Genomic DNA, 18,083 nt, shown 5'->3' with positions numbered 1-18,083 from the left:
TGGGTAAGTTAATATGGGTATAAAATGGGTGGTGCGGACTTGTTGGGCTGGAAGGGCCTGTTACCACGCTGTAAATAAAATTTTAAATTTAAAAAAAAAGTTCTCATGGCACCTTCTGGCTCTCCTAATTTCCTCCTTAAGCTCCTTGCTGTTAGCCTTATGTATAATCTTCCAGATCTCTAACATTACCAAGCTCTCTGAACCTTTTGTAAGCTTTTCTTCTTGACAAAATTTATTACAGCCTTTGTACACCACGGTTCCTGTACCCTGTCATAACCTCTCTGTCTCATTGGAATGTACCTACACAGAACTCCACACAAATATCCCCTGAACATTTGCCACATTTCTTCTGTACTTTTTCCTGAGAACATCTGTTCCCAATTTAAGCTTTCAATTTCCTGCCTGAGAGCCTCATAATTCCCCTTACTCCAATTAAACGCTTTTCTAACTTGTCTGTTCCTATCTCTCTCCAATGTTATTGTAATGGAGATAGAATTATGATCACTATCTCCAAATGCTCTCCCACTGAGAGGTCTAACACCTGACCAGGTTCATTTCCCAATACCAGATCAAATACAGTCTCTACTCTTGTAGGCTTATCTCATATTGTGTCAAAAAACCTTCCTGAACACGCTTAACAAACTCCACCCTATCTAAACCCCTTGCTCTAGGGAGATGCCAATCGATATTTGGAAAATTAAGATCTCCCATCATGACAACTCTGTTATTCTCACACCTTTCCAGGATCTGCTTCCCTATCTGCTCCTATTATTGGGCAGCCTATAAAAAAACACCCAGTGAAGTTATTGACCCCTTCCTGTTCCTGACCTCCACCCACAGAGACTCCGTAGACAATCCCTCCACGACGTCCACCTTTTCTGCAGCCGTGACACAATCTCTGATCAACAGTGCCACTCCCCCACCTCTTTTGCCTCCCTCCCTGTCCTTTCTGAAACATCTAAAACCCGGCACTTGAAGCAACCATTCCAGTCCCTGAGCCGTCCAAGTCTCTGTAATGGCCACCACATCGTAGCTCCAAGTACTGATCCAAGCTCTAAGCTCATCCAGTTTGTTCACAATACTCCTCGAGTTAAAATAGACACATCTCAAACCATCGGTCTGAGCACATCCCTTCTCTATCACCTGCCTATCCTCCCTCTCACACTGTCTACAAGCTTTCTCTATTTGAGAGCCAACCGCCTCTTCCCCAGTCTCTTCAGTTTGGTTCCCACCCCCCAACAAATCTAGTTTGAACTCTCCCCAGTAGCCTTAGCAAACCTCCCTGCCACGATATTGGTCCCCCCCGGGATTCAAGTGCAACCCATCCTTTTTGTACAGGTCACACCTGTTCCAAAAGAGGTCCCAATGATCCAGAAATCTGAATCCCTGCCCCCTGCTCCAATCCCTCAGCTACGCATTTATCCTCCACCTCATTCTATTCCTATACTCACTGTCGTGTGGCACAGGCAGTAATCCCGAGATTACTACCTTTGTGGTCCTGTTCTTCAGCCTTCTGCCTAGTTCCCTAAACTCACTCTTCAGGACCACATCCCTCTTTCTACCGATGTTGTTGGTACCAACATGAACCACGACTTCTGGCTGTTCTCCCTCCCGCTCAAGAATGTTGTGGACCCGATCAGAGACTTCCCAGACCCTGGAACCTGGGAGGCAACATACCATCCGGGATTCTCACTCATGCCCACAGAACTTCCTATCTGTTTCCCTGACTATCGAGTTCCCTATCACTATTGCCCTTCTCTTCTCCTCCCTTCCCTTCTGAGCAGCAGGACTGGTCCCAGTGCCAGAGACTTGGCTACTGCCACTTGATCTCTGTAGGTCATCCCACTCAACAGCATCCAAAGCAGAATACCTGTTTTTGAGGGGAACAGCCTCCGGGGTCCTCAGGTTCCCTTTCTCTCTCTTTCCCCTGACTTCTCAACAAAGAGCTGAGAACACAACATGAACCTGCTTCAGCCTATGTTTTATTTTGCTTAGGTGTTGGTATTGAGTTCCTTGAGCACTCTGGGCTTGCATCTGGAATCGGCAAGAGTTTGCAGTTGGCTTTGACTGAAAACCAAAAGACTGTCCACCGCCTGGGCCCGTGTACACAACATATTGTACAGAAGCCAGCCCTTCTTCCACTGCAGGAAGGACCATTGCATCACAGCGGATCCAACCTGGCTGCAACCACTGTACATTGTTCCCAGATCAGCCTTACAAACTGCGGAAACGCCAAAGGATCAACATACTTCCTGTTCCAGTTTCCTCCTTGTTTCGTTTTTTTGTTGAGAAGGACGGGCGGTGTTACTGTACACTAACCTGAGTTTCAAATGTCTCAGAAATAATATTCCAGCTGTTTGCAAAGAATTAAATTAAGTTACCCTCTAATACTCATGATTTTGACTGTGCTCTACGTAATGTGGTGAAGCAGGCTCACTCCCTCCCTTCCCAGACAGGAACCGATTCCGGAGTCCGTGGTAAACTGGCACATTGAGAGGGAAGAAAGTGGTGATGCTGCAGCTGCCCTTGGATCTGAAGAGCACGTGTGTGACCTGATGTGGCTGCAGCTCCATACACCCTTGTTAGCCCGAGGGGTCCATGGATTTAATTAACACTGACCATGAGGCACTCTCATCCCCTGACGACAATCCCAGTGTTACTGCTGAACCAGGATCCACTCACCTCTTTGATGTGAGTGCTGTGGTGACTATTTTCAGTGATGTTGACCCCAGGGTCACAAGTTTGAGTTTTTGCTCTCACTCACCCTTGATATGCCAGAAGGATACCAGTGGCTGACTGACCTTCCCGGTGGAGATGGTCCATGGGGTCAGCAAATTCCCAGTTATAATGATGTTCTTAATGTTGACCTTGGCTTCAGTGTCAGAGAATCTGCTCCCCAAATTTCCCAAGCTGTGAAGGCTGAGGGTACCCCGTTACCCCGATGTTGACTATACCTGTCAGCAGCAGCAGCAAGGAGGTCCGGGGGGAGAGGGCAGGACCAGACCCTGCTCACCCCACAGCTCCAGGTGTTGCTAGTGAAACAGGGCAATGGGTCAGCTGGTTGGTGAGTATCGATCTGGTGGGTATTTCTGCCTTTAACTCAGGATTTGGGATCACAGTAGCTGGTGTTTAATGTAGAAGGTGGTTCCTAATATAACTAGCGCTCTAACTTAAAGGGGGTAACTATGACCCAAATCAAGGCAGGTGAACACAGTCCCATAGAAACATAGAAAACCTACAGAACAATACAGGCCTTCAGTCCATAAAGCTGTGCCGAATGTGTGCCTACCTTAGAAATTACTAGGCTTACCCATAGACCTCTATTTTTCTCAGCTCATGGAATACTCTTGTAATATGTGAGAGACTTGGGAGATTCCAATGTCCCTGTGACTGTGTAAACCGAAAGTGTGTCTGGCTGCAACCCCTGACTGACTGCACCGTGTAGCTGGCGCTGTGAATAGACTCACTGTACAGGACGTTGTTGATGGTACGTTTTGCCAGCTGGTCCCACTGCAAGCAATGGCTGAACAGGTGGAAAGCCAGTGAGTGAGCAGTAGGTGGAGGCAGGTGGGACAGGGGTCACTGGCTGTCCCCCTCTCAAACAGATGGGGTTGGGCTGGCCTCTCGGGGAAAGCAGCACCATAGTTGTCTCTGCTGCTTGGGAGGGGCAGGAAAAGAAGAGGACAGCTATAACGATGGGGGACTTGAGTGTAAGGGCACAGACAGGTTTGTGGCCACGATGGAGACACTCAAACGGTATGTTGCCTACCTGGTGCTAGGGTCAGGGATGTCTCAGAGCAGGGAGCTAGTGGACATGGCCTGTGTCAGTTCAAATGGCATAGGGAGAAGGGATGAGAACTCGCAACAAGAACTTAACTCCGTAAGTAGCAGATTAAAGAGCAGAATCACTTGGGTTGTAATCTCCATATCACTTCCAGTGCCCCATGTTACTGGGGATAGGACTTGGAAAATAGATCAGATAAAAAAGGAAGCAGATACTGTGTGCAGGCACTCAAAACAGGAGAGGCCATTCAAGAGCTTAGACTGTGTCGGAGTGGGTCCTTCAAAAAGCCATTAGGAAGGCAAAGAGGGACTACGATACACTGGTGGCAAATAAAATCAAGGAACGTCCCAGGGCATTTTGTATTAAGAGCAAGAAGGTAATCAGGGAAAGAGTGGAGTCTTTTGAGATCAACAGGGCAGTCTGTGTGTGGAGCTGGAGGATGTTTGGATCAAGGAGAAATCAAGGGATTTTGTACTTATTTAAGAAAATGAGGATAACTAAGGAGAGGGTGGGTCCACTCGACGATGGAGGAGGGAGTTTGTGCTCATTGTCAGATCAAGTGGCTGAGGTACTAAATGAGTACTTTGTGCCAGTATTTACTGAGGAGAAGGATTTGGAGGACGGTGAAGGCAGAGTGGGGCTTGATAATGTTCTGGGACAGTTTGAGATTAAGGAGGAGGTAATGCTGGGTCTTCTGAAAAGCATGAAGGTGGATAAGTCCCCAGGGCCTGATGGCATATATCCCAGAATATTGAAAGAAGCAAGTGAGGAGATTGCTGGAGCTTTGAAGAGGACCTTTGTGTCCTCACAAGCAATAGGCGAGGTCCCGGAGGACTGGAGAGTAGCAAATGTTGTGCTTTTGTTCAAGAAGGGAAATGGGGATAATTCAGGAAATTACAGGCCAGTGAGCCTCACATCAGTGGTGGGGAAGCTATTGGAGAGGATTCTTTGGGTTAGAATTTATGAGCATTTGGAAAGGCATAGCCTGCTTACGGACAGTCAGCATGGCTTTGTGCAGGGAGGTCATGCCTTACAAACTTGATTGAGTCTTTTGAGGAGGTGACGAAGGTGCTTGAGTGGACGTTATCTACATGGACTTCAGTCAGGCATTTGATAAGGTCCCTCATGGAAGGTTGATTCAGAAGATAAAGATGCATGGGATCCAGGGTGAATTGCAAGTTTGGATTCGGAACTGGCGTGCCCATGGAAGACAGAGTAGGGGTGGAAGGCTGTTGTTCTGGCTGGAGGTCTGTGACCAGTGGTGTTCCGCAAGGATCGGTGCTGGGACCTCTGTGTGTGATATATATCAATGATTTGGATGAAAATGCGGATGGCTGGAGTAGCAAGTTTGCAGATGACACCAAGATTGGTGGAGCTGTGGACAGGGTAAAGGACTATCAAAGAACACAGTGGGATATAGATCAGTTACAGATATGGGCAGAGAAGTGGCAGATGGAGTTTAATCCGGGCAAGTGTGAGGTGTTGCACTTTGGGAGGTCAAATGAAAGGAGAAAGTACACAGTTAATGGTAGGCCCCTTAACGGCATTGAAGTACAGAGGGCTCTCGGGGTCCAGGTCCATAGTTCACTGAAAGTGGCTACGCAAGTAGATAAGGCAGTAAAGACAGCGTATGGCACGGCTGCCTTCATTGGTAGGGTATTGAGTAGAATAAGGAAGTCACGCTGCAGCTGTATAAAGCTATGGTCAGACCGCACTTGGAGCATTGTGTGCAGTTCTGGGCGCCCCATTACAGGAAGGATGTGGAGACTGTGGAGAGGGTACAGAAGAGGTTCACCAGGATGCTGCCTGGATGAGAGGGAATGAGCTATAAGGAGAGGTTGGACAAACTTGGGATCTCTTTTGAGCATCAGAGACTGAGGGGAGACCTGATAGAGGTTTTTAAAATTATGAGAGGTGTAGATAGGGTAGACAGTCAGAATCTGTTGCCCAGTGTAGTGTAACGGTTAGCGTGATGCTATTACAGCGCCAGCGATCGGGGTTCAATTCCCGTTGCTGTCTGTAAGGAGTTTGTACGTTCTCCTGTGTCTGCGTGGGTTTCCGCCGGGTGCTCTGGTTTCCTCCCACATTCTAAAGACGTATGGGTAGGTTAATTTGGGATTTAAATTGGGTGGCGCAGACTCGTTGGGCTGCAAGGTCCTGTTACCATGCTGTAAATAAAATTTTAAAAAAAATTAAAATGTCAAACACCAGAGGACATGCTTTTAAGGTTAAAGGAGGGGGGGGGGGCGGAGTTTTTCAGGCAGAGTGGGAGGTGCCTGGAATGGGTTACCGGGGGGTAGCAGTGGGAGCAGGCAGTTTGGTGGTGTTTAAGAGGGTTTTAGACACATGAATATGAAGGGAATGGAGGGATGTGGATGGTACACAGGAGGACATTTAGTATAAATTGGCATCAAGATTGGCACAGCATCATGGGCCGAATGACCTGTCCAGTACCGTACTGTTCTATGTTTAAATCCTCAGCATCTGAAGAGATGGATCGCAGACTGCGATGTGAGGCAAGACCTTGATGCAAAAATTTAAATCTTGTCACAGGTGACGTGCCAGAAGACTGACAATGTGGTCACTTCATTCAAAACAGCAGTAGGAATAAGCCAGGTCATTACAGAGAAGTTAGTCTGACAGAAGTAGAAGGGAAAATACTTGTGTATATATAAAAAAAATGAGGGACAGGATTAATCGACACTTAGTAAGGTGGGGATTGGTCAGGGATAACACAGATTTGTTAGTGGAAGATCCTGTATGATTAATTGATTTTGATTTTCAAGAGGTAACTAACTATTTTGATGAGGGCAGTGTGGTTGATATTGCCTAGATGGACTTGAGTGAGACCTTTGACAAAGTCCATATGGGAGGCTGGTTCAAAATGTTAGAGCCCATGGAATCTAGGGTAAGCTGGAAAATTGAAACAAAAACTGAGAGACAAAAGACTGCAGATGCTGTAATCTGGAGCAACACAGATCTGGAGGGTCGGGCAGCACCTGTGGAGGAAAATGGACAGTCGGCGTTTGGGGTCGAGACTCTGTATCTGCACTGAAAGAAAGAGGGCAGAAGCTAGTATAAAGGGGTGGGGGGAAGGGGTGGAACAAGAACTGACGGTGATAGGACGACCCAGGTCATGGGGGTGATTGGCAGATGGTGGGGGGGAGGGGGGATTATGTTTCAGTTGGGAGGTGATGGGTGGAAGTGACAAAGGGCTGAAGATGGAATCTGATAGGAGAGGATGGTGGAGCGTGGAATACAGGGAGGGAGGGAGGAGGGGAACCGGAGGGAGGAGTGTGTGGGTGACGGGCAGATGGAGTAGGTAGGGTGATGGGGGGAGTGGGATCAGGAGGAGAGAGAAAAGTGGGAGCAGTTACTGGAAGTTTGAGAATTCGATGTTCATGCCATCAGGTTGGAGACCTGCCCAGGCGGAATATGAGGTGCTGTTCCTCTAATTTACATCTGGCTGTGACCTGGCCTGGGAGGGGACCATGGACAGATATGTCCGTGTGGGAATGGGAAGTGGAATTAAAACGGATGGCCACTTTTGTTTCTCCAGCTGGTTGTGTGGCAAATCTGAAATTGGCCTGGGAATCGGAGACAGGGTGATGTGGAGGGCTACGTTTGGGATTGGAAGTCTGTGACCAGCCACTAGAGGGTTCCTCTGTTTGTCAATACCATTCGTGGCAGATGCCCTACTCTTCGACCCTACCATGCCCTACCATTTGGGGCAGATGCCCTATAATCTCTGATGTCCCCCAACATGAGAGTCGTATGGTGCAGGAACAGGCCCTTTGGCAGCGCACCCATGCAGCCATTGAACATGGCTCTACCCGTCCTATCTGCCCAATTAAGTCTGTGGCATCTCTGCCTTGCTGATTCAACTGCACTGCAAGTGTTGTGAGAGCACCTGCCTCCATCACCTGGCAGCACATATCGGTCTCAAAGCAATCACCTCCGAACCCCTCTAAACCTCCTCCCTCTCACATTCAACCTAGGTCACCTTGTCTTAGACATTCCTCCATGGGAAAGAGATTCGTGCTATCCACCGTACCTGTCCTCCTCATAATCTTATGTGTGTGTCTGTACAACCCTCGGATGCCTACTCCCAAGGGAAAACAAACCCAGCCTGTCTGGTCTCTAAGAACTGAAATATCCAACTGATCCAATATTAACCACACCTTCCGCTCTCCACTGATATCCACAGGGACAACTCAATGCGGAGATGAGGAAAGAGAAATATGGAGAAGGGAATTACGGAGATGGAGAAAAAGAGAGTGATGGAGAGGGAGAAATACGGAGAAAGGAAATACAGAGATGAAGAAAGGGAACTATGGAGATGGAGAAAGAGAAATATGGAGAAAAGAAACACGGAGATGGAGAGAGAAAAATACGGAGATGGAAAAAGAAATACGGAGAACAGAAATAGGGAGATAGAGAAAAACGAATACGGAGATGGAGAAGGAGAAATATGGAGTTGGAGAAAGAAATACAGAGAAATACGAGGGAGAAAGCTAAATGCAGAGATGCAGTGTTAGAAATACCGAGAAGGGAAATATGGAAATAGAGAAAGAGAAATAGGGAGAAGCAGAAAGAGTAAAAAGAGAATGGGACCCACTCCCACCGTGTGTTACCCTAGGGTGGGACCCAGTGAACCCCCGATGGGACCAACCCTCTGTCCCACTCTCACCGTGTGTTACCCCATGTTTAGACCCAGTGAACCTCTGATGGGACCCCACCCTGTGACCTACATGCTCTCTGTGTTACCCTAGGGTTGGACCCAGTGAATCCACAATGGGACCCCACCCTGTCTCACTGGGTCCCACCGTGTGGTAACATATGATGGGAGTGGTTCACAGGGTGGGCTCCGATTGCGGGGTTCACTGTGTCCCACTCTGGGGTAACATGCGGTTGGAGTGCGTAACAGGGTAGGTTCCACATGGTAGGCTTCTACAGAAGGTCAGAGGGCATGGGATCCAGGGAGGCTTAGCCGTGTGGATTCAGATTTGGCTTGCCTGTAGAAAGCAGAGTTTTGTGGTGGAGGGAGTGTATTCGGATTGGAGGGCTGTGACTAGCTGTGTCCCACAAGGATCAGTTCTGGGACCTCTACTTTTCATGATACTTATTAATGACTTGGATGAGGTGGTAGAAGGGTGCATTAGCAAGTTTGCAGATGACACAAAGGTCGGAGGTGTTGTGGATAGTGTGGAGGGCTGTCGAAGCTTGCAGAGGGATATTGATAGGATGCAGAGCTGGGCTGAGAGACTTGAGGGAGCTAGGGCTTTACTCATTGGAGAGAAGGAGGATGAGGGGAGACATGATAGAGGTGTACAAAATATTAAGAGGAATAGATAGAGCAGACAGCCAGCGCCTCTTTCCCAGAGCACCAATGCTCAATACAAGAGGGCATGGCTTTAAGGTAATGGGTGGGAAGTTCAAGGGAGATGCCAGAGGGAGGTTTTTCAGCCAGAGTGTGTTTGGTGCATGGAATGCGCTGGTCACGTTCAAGGGATTGTTAGATAAGCATATGGAGGAATTTAGAATAGAGGGAGATGTGGGAGGAAGGGGTCAGATAGTCTTAGGCGTGGTTTAAAGGTCGGCACAACATGGTGGGCTGAAGGGCCTGTATTGTGCTGTATTGTTCTATGGTTCTAACATTTGGAGAGGTATAATATGATTAGGAATAGTCAGCATGGCTTTGTCAAGGGCAGGTCCTGCCTTACGAGCCTGATTGCCTGTTTTGAGAAGTGACTAAACACTCTGATGAAGGGAGAGCAGTAGATGTAGTGTACATGAATTTCAGCAAGACGTTTGATAAGGTACCCCATGCAAGGCGTATTGAGAAAGTAAGGAGGCATGGGATCCAAGGGGACATTGCAGTGTGCATCCAGAACTGGCTGGCCCACAGAAGGCAGAGTGGTTGTTGACGGGTCATATTCTGCATGGAGGTCGGTGACCAGTGGTGTACCTCAGGGATCTGTTCTGGGATCCTTACTCTTTTTTGTAAACGACGTGGCTGAGGAAGTGGAGGGATGGGTTTGTAAGTTCGCTGATGACACAAAGGTTGTAGGTGTTGTGGATAGTATGGAGGGCTGTCAGAGGTTACAGTGGGACATAGATAGGATGCAAAGTTGGGCTGAGAAGTGGCAGATGCAGTTCAAAGCAGATGTGTGAAGTGGTTCATTTTGGTAGGTCAAATATGATGGCAGAATATAGTATTAATGGTATGACTCTTGGCAGTGTGGAGGATCAGAGGGATCTTGGGGTCTGAGTCCATAGGACGCTTAAAACAGCTGCACAGGTTGACTCTGTGGTTAAGAAGGAATATGGTGTATTGTCCTTCATCAATCGTGGAATTGAATTTAGGAGCCGAGAGGTAATGTTGCAAGACCCTGGTCAGACCCCAGTTGGAGTGCATCGAGGTAGTACAGAGTTATCAACGGACTGTTTTGGATTGTTGTTAATCATATTCCTGTCAAATGAGACAGTTTGATTTAACAGATCTTCAAAGTGCTTCTTCCATCTAGGATTGATGTCAGCATTGCTCTTCAGGATTGGTGAACCATCTTTGCTTTTGAGAGGGGCTTGACCGTGAGTGGATGGGCCAAAAATAGATTTGGTTGCATTAAGAAAGTCTCGTGTCATTGGCATCTGCTAGTCGTTGGATTTCCTGAGCTTTCTTCCTCCACCATTGGTTTTTCAGGTTTCCAGTACTCTTCTGGACTGCAGCCTTGCATTCCTGACAGCGTTTCCTCTTAGTAGCCTATTGTTGGTCATTTTGTAAAATGATGAAAGCTTTTCTCTTTTCGTCGATGAGTTGTTGGAGTAGTTTATCGTTATCATCAAACCAAACCGTTACCCTGACTCCCTAAGCAAAATACCAACACTTGAAGAAGTCAAGGAAGCCATCAAAACCTTGAAGAACAACACTGCCGCTGGACTCGATGGAATACCAGCCGAGGTCTTCAAAATTGGAGGTAACCTGCTTCATTACCAACTGCATCAACTTCTCATCAAGATCTGGATAAATGAAGACGTACCAGCAGACTTTAGAGACTCAGCAGTCATTCCCACCTACAAAAGGAAAGGTGATGGATCCGAATGCGGAAACTATCTTGGAATTTCCCTGTTAGCAACAGCAGGAAAGATCCTCACCCACATCATGAACAACTGGCTCAAGCCTTTAGTCGAGAAGATCTTTCTGGAGACACAAGCTGGTGTTAGACCGTCACATGGAGCAATCGACATGATCTTCACAATGTGACAACTGCAAGAAAAATGTTGTGAACAACTTCAACCGCTGTACATAGCATTCATCGACCTCACCAAAGCCTTTGACTCGGTTCAAGGGAACTCCTATGGGATGTCCTATCCACCTGTGGATGCCATGAAAAGTACATTCGAATCCTGAGACTCCTCCACGATGGCATGCTTGCCACAGCCACTGTGAGCCTTTTCAAGTCAAATCAGGAGTAAATCCGGGATGTGTGAATGCCCCAACTTTGTTCACCATCTTCATTGCGACAATCATCCACATCATCAAGGATGATCTACCCCCAGGAATCGAAATTGTCTACAGAACAGAGGGCAGACTTTTCAATCTTGCCCGTCTCAAGTCCAAAAACAAGACATCCATGAGTTCCATCATCGAATTCCAATACACAGACTACAACTGCGTTGCAGCTCTCTCAGAAAACCAACTACAACATATCCTGACTGTCTTCAACAGTGCGTACATGAAACTTGGACTTACCATCAATTCCAAGAAGAGTCCAATCATCTACCAACCGTCACCAACTGAGACAAATTGGATAGAACCATCAATTCAACTTGGCAAAACAACCCTGGAAAATGTGGACCACTTTCCATATCTTGGAAGTTACCTCTCCTCCAATGTCGACCTTAATGATGAGATCCAACATCATCTTAAATACGCTGGAACAGCTTTTGGACGTCTCTGAACAAGAGTTTATCATGATCGTGACATCAGAACAGACAATAAAATGTTAGTGTAAAAAGCAGTGGGGATCCCAACGCTCCTGTATGCATCAGAAACTTGGACAACATACCAACGACATCTGAAGGCACTTGAAAAGTTCCATCAACGCTGTCTTCGAAATATCTTAAATATTAGCTGGGAAGATAGAAGGACCAATGTCAGCGTGCTAAATGAAGCAAAAACAACAAGCATTGAAGCCTACGTTATCAAGAACCAACTAAGATGGAGCGGTCATGTTGTTCGGATGAAAGCCGAACGTCTGCTGAAACAAATCTTCTACTCCCAGCTTAAAGTAGGCAAACTTAAAAGAGGCAGACAACAGAAGAGATTCAAAGACATCTTAAAAGCCAACATGAAGAAATGTAACATGGACATCAATGATTGGGAAACCAATGCCGAGGACAGGAAACTCCGGCAAACCATCATCTGAGAAGGAACAGCAACTTTCGAAGCCGACAGATGTGCAGAATTAGAGGACGAGAAAAAATGGAAAGAGAGGCAGAAACAACCAAAGCCCGATCTGCCGTCTGGAATGACCTGTCCTGAATGCGGAAGAACTTTCAGAGCCAAGATTGGACTCATAAGCCACTTGAGAGTCCATAAATAGATCAACGGAATGAAGACCATCATCCTCTACCTCGAGTGATAGCCACGACGAGTACAGAGTGCATCGAGGTAGTACAGAGTGCGTTGAAGAAGTACAGGATAAAACAATAACAGAATGCAGAGTAAAGTGTCACAGCTTCAGGGAAGTGCATTGCAGGTAGACAATAAGATGCAAGGTCATAACTAGCTTGATTGTGTGGTGAAGACTCCATCTCATCGTATAAGGGAACCATTCAATAGTCTTATCACAGTGGGATAGAAGCTGTCCTTGAGCCTGGTGGTACGTGCCCTCAGGCTCCTGTATCTTCTACCTGATGGAAGAGGAGAGAAGAGAGAATGATCCGGGTGGGTGGGGTCTTTAATTATACTGGCTGCTTCACCAAGGCAGCGATAGGTATAGACAGAGTCCACAGGGGGGAGGCTGGTTTCCATGAGGCACTGGGTTATGTCCATAACTACCTGCAGTTTCTTGCTGTCCTGGGCAGAGCAGTTGCCGTACCAAGCTGTGATGCATCCAGATAGGATGGTGCCGATATCTCCTCCCCCAGCTTCCCTCAACGTTCTGGGATACGTTTGTTCTGTTCCCGGATTCCTCTCCACCTCAGACTGCCAGCACTCCCTCTGTTGCAACGCGGGTACGTACCAATCCATCACGATTCCTCCTCCCCCTCAGCGGTTGGGCAGGTTCGAGGAAGGAAGATGGACAGTCGACAGTCTTGGGTCTTGCAGTCCATCTCTCTCCACCGATGCTGCCTGTCCCGCTGAGCTCCCCCAGCGTCTTGTCCGGGTCCCCCAACCCCCCGGGGAAATATTGGCGATCAGAGGGGCCCTCTGTGTACACAGATCCCTGAAGGTGGCAGCACAGGTAGATAAGTTATAATTTATAAATGAAATTGTAAACTAAATTATCAGTAAAATAATAACACAAAACAAATATAAAATAATTTATCGAGAAATAAAACAGCAATACAGAATATAGAGGTCCACAATACAAGGGAGAGGAGTCAGGACTGCTCAATTGAAAAAAATGGAGCACTCCTGATCTGACAATGAAAAGCAGACAAGATAAACGATGGGACGAATGGCCAGATTGCTGAGCAAACGAACAATGCGTTGCTCAGAACCATTTTCAACCCATCTGGTAAACACAAGCACATCAGCCAGGGGCGCAGCATGTCTCGGTGAGGTGAGCTTAATTGACCCCCACCCAAGCTACAACTATCCAGTAGAGCAGATGGCCAAATCAAAATTCATAAATTTTAGCTAGTAAATTTAAAAAAATAAACACCAAAACACATTAGCCAGGGGCCTCAGCTTGTCATTTAGAACCATAGAACAATACAGCTCAATAAAGGCCCTTCGGCCCACCATGTTGTACCAGCCTTCAAACCACACAAGACTATCGAACCCATTCCTCCCACATCTCTTAGGTTCCTCCATATGCTTATCTAACAATCTCTTGAACCTGACCAACATATCAGCTTCCACCACCACCACAGGCAGCATATTCCATGCAGCAACCACTCTCCGGGTGAAAAACCTTCCTCTGACACCTCCCTTGAACTTCCCACCCATTACCTTAAAGCCATGCCCTCTTGTATTGACCATTGGTGCCCTGGGAAAGAGGCACTGGCTGTCCACTCTATCTATTCCTCTTAATATCTTGTATACCTCTATCATGTCTCCCTCATCCTCCTTCTCTCCAATGAGTAAATCTCCTTTAGTCTCTCCTCATAATCCATACTCTCTAATCCAGGCAGCATCCCGGTAAATCTCCTCTGCACCCTTTCCAACGCTTCCACATCCTTCTATAATGAGGCGACCAGAACTGGACACAGTACTCCAAGTGTGGTCTAACCAGAGTCTTGTAAAGCTGCATCATTACTTCGCGGCTCTTAACCTCGATCCCACGACTTATGAAAGCTAACATCCCATAAGCTTACTTAACTACCCTATCCACCTGTGTGGCACCTTTCAGTGATCTGTGGATATGAACCCCCAGATCCCTCTGTTCCTCCACACTACCCAGAATCCTGCCATTTACCTTGTACTCCACCTTGGAGTTTGTCCTTCCAAAGTGTACCACCTCACACTTCTCCGGATTGAACTCCATCTGCCACTTGTCAGCCCAGCTCTGCATCCTATCAATATCCCTGGGATATTGTTACCTGGGCGAAAGCAAATGAAAATGCTCACAGGTCAGCCCGATTGGTCAGAACCAACAGAATCAAAGTATAACGGTTCAGAACTGATAAGAAAAGAGAATAATAATAAATGATATCGGATATGTAAAGAGTGAAAACTCCAGAGAGTAACTATCGCAAGGAAGACCCCCATGCCTTGAGCAGGGAGGAGAAGGATCAATCGTTTGATCAGCAGGAGATCCCCTATTTCGGTGTTTCATGTTGGAGAAGCTGGAGCGATGGTCTGGGTGAGTATTGGTACAGAAGGAACTACATAATTCAGGAACCTACTCATTGATCCGGGGTCAACACAGCATGTAGATGTTTGCATTGATATAATAAAGTTGTTAAAATAAAGTTGCAAGTTTGAATTCCTTAGGATTTGTGTGGTCATTTACCTAACTGAAGTTAGTCCACCGAGGTAAGAGGTCAACAACTCCAAGCATTAAAATAAACACACTTCAACCCGTCCATCCCATCCTGTCTATTACCTTTTTCCTTCCTGTCCTTCCTTGCAGACTTACTGGTCAGGATACCTAACTTCGTCTCAGTCCCTCCACTTTCTGACCTGATGGTCTGGTCCCCATGCCTCTGCCAAACTCATTTAAACCCTCCAAGATATTGGTTTCCCTCCAGTTAAAGTGCAACCCGTCCCTCTTGTACTGGTTGCCCCTGCCCCAGAGGAGGTTCCAATGATCCAATAACCTGAAACCCGACCTTGCACCAGCTCCTCAGCCACAGAATTCTCTGGCTCTTTCTCTTCCTGCCCTGACGAGCACGTGGTAGCGGGAATGATGCAGAAATTGTTCCCTTCGAGGTCGTGCTTCTCAGCGTTTTTCCTAACTCCCCGTACTCACGCGGGGGGTAAAGGGAATTAAATGTTATAGGCTGATGCTGATAAGGACAGTTTCTGAGTTCATTTCAACAGCGTGAGATAGAACCATAGAAAAACTACAGCACAGAAAACAGGCCATTCGGCCCTTCTAGTCTGTGCCGAAACATTATTCGGCTAGTCCCATTGACCTGCCCCCAGCCCATACCCCTCCAGACCTCTCTCATCCATGTATCTATCCAATTTACTCTTAAAAGTTAAGAGCGAGCCCGCATTTACCACATCAGATGGCAGCCCGTTCCACACTCCCACCACTCTCTGAGTGAAGAAGTTCCTGCTAATGTTCCCCCTAAACCTTTCCCCTTTCACCCTAAAGCCATGTCCTCTCGTACTTATTTCTCCTAATCTAGGTGGAAAGAGCCTACTTGCATTAACACTGTCTATGCCCCTCATCATTTTATAAACCTCTATCATATCTCCCCTCATTTTTCTCCGCTCCAAGGAATAAAGTCCTAACATGCTCAATCTTTCCCTGTAACTCAACTCCTGAAGACCCGGCAACATCCTTTTAAATCTCCTCTGCACTCTTTCAATCTTACTGACATCCTTCCTGTAGTTCGGCGACCAGAACTGCACACAATATTCTAAATTTGGTCTCACCAATGACTTATAGAAACTCACCAAAACATTCCAACTCCTATACTCAATACTTTGATTTATAAATGCCAGGATGCCAAAAGCCTTTGTTACAACCCTGTCTACCTGTGACGCCACTTTCAAGGAATTATGTACCTGAGCTCCCAGATCCCTTTGTTCCTCCGCACTCCTCAGTGCCCTACCATTTACTGTCTATGTCCTCCCTTGATTCGTCCTTCCAAAATGCAACACCTCACACTTGTCTGCATTAAATTCCATCTGCCATTTTCTGGTCCATTCTTCCGGTTGGTTCAGATCCCTCTGCAAGCTTTGAAAGCCTTCCTCGCTGTCCACTACGCCTCCAATCTTAGTGTCATCCGCAAATTTACTAATCCGATTTACCACGTTATCGTCTAGATCATTGATATATACAACAAACAACGATGGCCCCAACACAGATCCCTGAGGCACACCACTAGTCACAGGCCTCCGATCTGAGAAACGACCATCCACAACCACTTTCTGTCTTCTCCCACTCAGCCAATTTCGAATCCAGTTTACAACCTTTCCATGGATACCCATTGACTGAACCTTCTGAACTAATCTCCCATGTGGGACCTTGTCAAAGGCCTTACTAAAGTCCATGTAGACAACATCCACAGCCTTTCCTTCATCTACTTTCTTAGTGACCTCCTCAAAAAACTCCACAAGATTCGTTAAACACGATCTACCACGCACAAAGCCATGCTGACTATCCTTAATCAACCCTTGGCTGTCCAAATACTTATATGTCCTATCTCTCACAACACCTTCCAATAATTTACCCACTACTGATGTCAGGCTCACTGGCCTGTAATTACCCTGTTTACTCTTCAAGCCTTTCTTAAACAATGGAACAACATGAGCAATCCTCCAGTCCTCTGGCACCGCACCCGTGACTAAGGACATTTTAAATATATCTGCCAGGGCCCCTGCAATTTCTACACTAGTCTCTCTCAAGGTTCGAGAGAATATATTGTCAGGCCCTGGGGATTTATCTACCTTTATTCGTTGTAAAGCATCAAGTACCTCCTCCTTTTTAATCTCTATGTGTTCCATGACACTAGTGCTTGTTTCCCTTCCTTCCATATCCACGATGTCAGTTACCCGAGTAAATACTGATGCAAAAAAAACTGTTTAAGACCTCCCCCATCTCCTGAGGCTCCACGCATATACGACCACTCTGATCTTCTAGGGGACCAATTCTGTCTCTTACTATCCTTTTGCTCTTAATATACCTGTAGAAACCTTTTGGGGTTACCTTCACTTTATCTGCCAAAGCAGCCTCATGTATTCTTTTTGCCTTCCTGATTTCCTTTTTTAGTATTTTCTTACATTTCCTATACTCTTCAAGTACCTCATCCCTTCCTAGTTGCCTATACCTGCTATACACCTCTCTCTTTTTCTTAACCAGCTCACCAATATCCCTTGAAAACCAAAGTTCCCTATGCTTGTTACCCTTGCCTTTAATCCTGACAGGAACATACAAACTCTGCACTCTCAAAATTTCGTCTTTGAAGGCTTTCCATTTACAGAGCACATCCTTGCCAGAAAATAACTTATCCCAATCCACCCTACCTAGATCCTTTCTCATTTACACAAAATTGGCCTTTCTCCAATTTAGAACCTCCACTCGAGGACCAGGCCTATCCTTATCCATAATTATCTTGAAACTAATTGCATTATGGTCACTGGACCCAAAATGCTCAGCTACACATACTTCTGTCACCAGACCTGCCTGGTTCCCTAATAGGAGATCAAGTATTGCATTCTCTGTCGTTGGTACATCTATATATTGATTTAGAAAACTCTCCTGAACACATTTGACATATTCCAAGCCATCCAACCCTTTCGCAGTGTGGGAGTCCCAGTCAATATGTGGAAAGTTAAAATCCCCACTATTACAACTTCCTGTTTCTTACATCGGTCTGCTATCTCCCTTCAGATTTGTTCCTCCAATTCTCTCTACTATTGGGCTGTCTATAATACAACCCTATTAGTGTG

General features: G+C 46.5%; 1 protein-coding gene across 1 annotated transcript in view; it reads left to right on the top strand.

Annotated features, from left to right (window-relative positions):
- Nucleotides 1-2,367, top strand: part of LOC127582630 (E3 ubiquitin-protein ligase Arkadia-like) — a 100,383-nt gene extending 98,016 nt beyond the window's left edge. Inside the window, exon 15 of the mRNA XM_052038094.1 lies at nt 1,996-2,367. The gene's annotated coding sequence lies outside the window, so the exon portion shown is untranslated. The remainder of the gene's footprint in view (nt 1-1,995) is intronic.
- Nucleotides 2,368-18,083: the final 15,716 nt, after the last annotated feature.

The sequence above is a fragment of the Pristis pectinata genome, chromosome 24 (assembly GCF_009764475.1).
Source record: "Pristis pectinata isolate sPriPec2 chromosome 24, sPriPec2.1.pri, whole genome shotgun sequence".
Lineage (NCBI taxonomy): Eukaryota > Metazoa > Chordata > Chondrichthyes > Rhinopristiformes > Pristidae > Pristis > Pristis pectinata.
Note: the sequence above shows the minus strand (reverse complement) of the source record. Positions and strands in the feature narration are given on the sequence as shown.